The sequence below is a fragment of the Miscanthus floridulus genome, chromosome 8 (assembly GCF_019320115.1).
Source record: "Miscanthus floridulus cultivar M001 chromosome 8, ASM1932011v1, whole genome shotgun sequence".
Classification (NCBI taxonomy): domain Eukaryota; kingdom Viridiplantae; phylum Streptophyta; class Magnoliopsida; order Poales; family Poaceae; genus Miscanthus; species Miscanthus floridulus.
The window spans coordinates 98,564,757-98,568,661 of record NC_089587.1 but is presented as its reverse complement, the minus strand read 5'-3'; positions in this window follow the sequence as shown (position 1 = coordinate 98,568,661).

The following is a 3,905-nucleotide window of genomic DNA, read 5'->3' as shown; positions in this document are numbered from 1 at the left end:
AGCATCGCAGCCACTCCACCATCATCCCAAAGTCTCACCGTGCCCACATTTGCTTACTAACCGTGCCCAGTAAGCCATCGTGCCGCGCACGACCTCGTCGGTGCTTCGTCGCCGCACTCCATCGTTGTGGCCACACTACCTCCGACCGCCTTTCGCCATAGTGGTTGGTGCTCTAGAACCGCCATCGTGTGTAGTAGCTCTAGACTCATTAGATCGAGTCGTCGTGGTCACCGTTGGTGTAGCGCCGTCGTGCTTAGCTCTGGCAATAGGTCTAGCTTGTCAGCTCAATAGGTGTGGGAGGTCATGGGGATCACGGTTGGGTCGGTGCCATCGCCGGAGAGGGTCGCCGTCGGTGAACTCCGGTTGTCCCGCGCCGCGCTCTGTTTTGCCGTTGCTGACATGTGGGGTCGATTGAACCGAGGGCCCTAGCTGACAGTGACTCGATTGAGAAAGCTAGTTCATTTGTTTTCAGATTTGATGCAAACTTTGAAAAATGATAAGTAGAGTTGTAGCAATCCAAATCTTGTGAACCAAATTTTGTTGTATTTCTTAGGAAGTGTAGTTTTTTATAAAAATATGAAATGTGCATTTTTTGGTATTTTTCATGGTGATTTAAATATAGTTAAATGAGTGCTTTTTGTATGTTTACCATTTTGTAAATTAGATATCCTGAGCTAGAAAAATGATAAAAATATGATTCCAATTTTGTGGGTTTTGTATTGACATGCTCTAGCGAGGAAAAATAATAACCTTGCTGTGAACTTGATTTAAATACGGTCTTTCTATTTATTTATTAATAAATGGAATTTTCTAAGGAAATTTGTAGGGATAAAAATATGTAAAATATTGCTATTCAAATTTTTATACAGTAGTATGGCACTAATGTGAAGCTAGGAAAAATATGTAATCTGTTGCTTGACACTTTTCTATAGGGTTTTCCATTTTCACTAAAATAACCCTCGCTAGCTTGTCATTTTTGCATAGGATGTTATCCATGTGCAAATGGTATAAAATTTTCATAGTAGCATATTGTGAGCATTAGGAGTCTAATGTAAGTTTCTAAGAATTTATTGTGCACATTTGGTGTATGTTTATTATTTACCCTAATTATTTAATTGAATTAATAAAGGCATTTAAATAATTAGTTATGATTAACCATGATATTTTCTATGGTTCTTATGATGCATAGTAACTATTGATGTCAATGGTAAGGCTTAGAAGCCATTGATTGTATGCAAATAACTAATTATCACTTTATCATTCAAATGCAAGGCTGTATGTATAGTTTTGATTGTGTGGATGATTTTATATGGATAATTGTCTTTGCTGTAAAACTTGTTAATACAAAAGTTGTAGATAAGTTACTAATCTACCTTGTGTTAAATTTTCACAGTCATAGGGCTTAGGGTTTTTGAGTTCTAGCTGTCACAAGTTTGTTATCCAAAATATTTACTTTCTAGATAGATTTGATTGAATGATTTGTTTGCCCTATATAACTCTTGAATCACAGTAAAAGTATTAAAAGAAAGTTGGAGACAATTTTATAAGCTTTCCATAAAGTCCAAAATCACAACATTTAGATAAGTAGAACTTCAGTTATGAGTAAAACAAATAGCTGTTGTTTGTGGTATAGTAAATGAATTGTTGAAGTGTTTGATTAAGTAATCAAGAAGAGATATGCACATACTCAGTAAAATGTGATGGACTTGTTATTACTTTAACACCATGCTATTAAGAATACTTATATAAATGCATTCATCATGTGTCATCATACTATACTTGTCAGCTTATATGCATTCACAATATCTTATGCCATATTCATGCATCTAGGATCGACAGAGGAGATAACGTTGCTGGAGTTCAACGAAGGAGAGGAAGGGGACCAGTAGGAGATTCCTCAAGCTGTAGCTCCCGAAGGCGAGGAGCAGACCCCAAAAGAGCTTTTGGAGTGCCCTGACCACCGCCCCACTTCTTTTCTGAAGGCAAGCCTCGGAGCATTCTAAGTCTCCTAATGTTTTATAAAATATTACTCGAGTCTTTTATGATTGATGCATTAGGTTATAAGAGTTGATTGGAACCACTTGATGCATATAATTTCCTTGTCCAAAAATATACCTTTAACCCTGTGTAGGTCTAGGAGCGAATATATGCTTAGCCCTGCTTAGATCGGTAGAAGTCAGGTGATTTTCTGTCACCTGTGAGATATAAGTGGATAACAAAGCACGATTGACTATATTTGCTATCATGGAAAAGAACCATGGGATAATGTAAATTGAGGCTGGACATAGTCTATGGTAGGTTGACTCATGTGATTTCGTCTATACCGATTAAGGACCGTACCGTTGTTGGTACTTCTGATAAGATTGAATGCATGGCTATCACTTAGCTAGCCGGATAACTCGTTCCGACCATGAAGTCGAGTAGCTCAACTCAGGTTGGGCCCCTGTCGATGTTTCACCACCGATAGCCTACCATGGGGGTACCCGGGGCAGTATGTTTGGGCTTCAGCGTATGCAGAACTCGATGGTAAACACAAAAGACAGTCGATTTATCCTAGTTCAGACTCTTGATCGTGGTCGAGTAATAGCCCTACGTCCAGTCGGCGTTAGCCTTTGCATTGGATTGATTATTTGTGTTGTGATGCGTTGTTTTGTCTCCAGGAACTCTGTCCTCCTTTATATAGTCAGGAGGCCAGAGTCCTAGTCGATTTACAATAATATTCCTAGTAGGATTACAGAATAATACTACTACTAAGTTTACAGGGAAAGAAATCCTAGTTAAACTAGATCTTCTTCCTACATTATGGGGTATTCGGTGGGTCCCATATCGACAAGCCCCCGAGCACTTCATGGTTGAGCTCTAGAATCCTCATCTTGTCCCTTCAGGTCTTGCTAAGCAGGAACAAGTTTTGTTCGAGTGCTTTCCTGAGTGAAACCGTGTAGCACTTCTTGGGATTTTCGATTGGTGTGTGATTTTTTGAAGAAAAAAATACATCCGCCTGAGTGTAGCCCCTGAGCCTCTTGCTATTTGGAACAAGAAGCTAGAGGGTCTTATCTTGAAATTGTTCTAATTCCTCGTCCAAGTTTTTTATCAAAAAGAACTCGGATATTGCTTGGTCCGGGTTCTTTTTGACATGAGTCCTTGAAGTTATTTGTCTTGAAGAAATCTTCTTGGTGATGTGCACTTTTTTCAAGGAAAAAAAAGTGCACTCACTGAGTGTAGCCCTTGAGCCTCTTGCTATTTGGAACAAGGAGCTGGAGGGTCTCGTATCTTATGTTGTTCAAAAGAGCTGAAAAACTTCTTTTGTTGCAGCCCCCGAGCATATATCTGGGTTCTTTTACCCAAAAAGAACTCGGGTGCAGGGTCTTGGCATATTCTTTGGTAGTCTATTGTTGTCAGATGTGGTTGTATGGTAGTGGTTGAGTGTAAATGCCGTTTGCTCACGAGTTGTACTGTGTTGGTATATCCTTTCGAATATTCTTGTCCTTGAGTACTGTTTCTTCACGCCTGAGTCCTCTTTCATTGAATTATGTCTTTTCACTGTGCTCTTTGTTAGGTTTGTTTCATTGGTGCTCCTGGTCCATGTGCACCGCTTCTTTGGTCTATAAATACCCTCCTGGTGTGCTATTTTGATTCATCGAGCATTTTGTTGAGTGGTCTGAAATCTTTGTAGCCATGAATATGATAGTTTCTAAAGTAGAGCAGCCTCCGAGCATATCTCGTAGTTCTTGTATATCTTGTTATAGCTAGAGGGAGTCTTGTGATAGAGATTGGAGGTAGACTAATCTCGCAGCGGCATTGTACCAAGAGGTACGTTGCAGTAGTTGGAGGAAGTCTTGTGATGTGGGATATGTTCCTTCATCCAGCAGTTCTGGGTAAATCCCCCTTGCCTGCCCTACGACTGT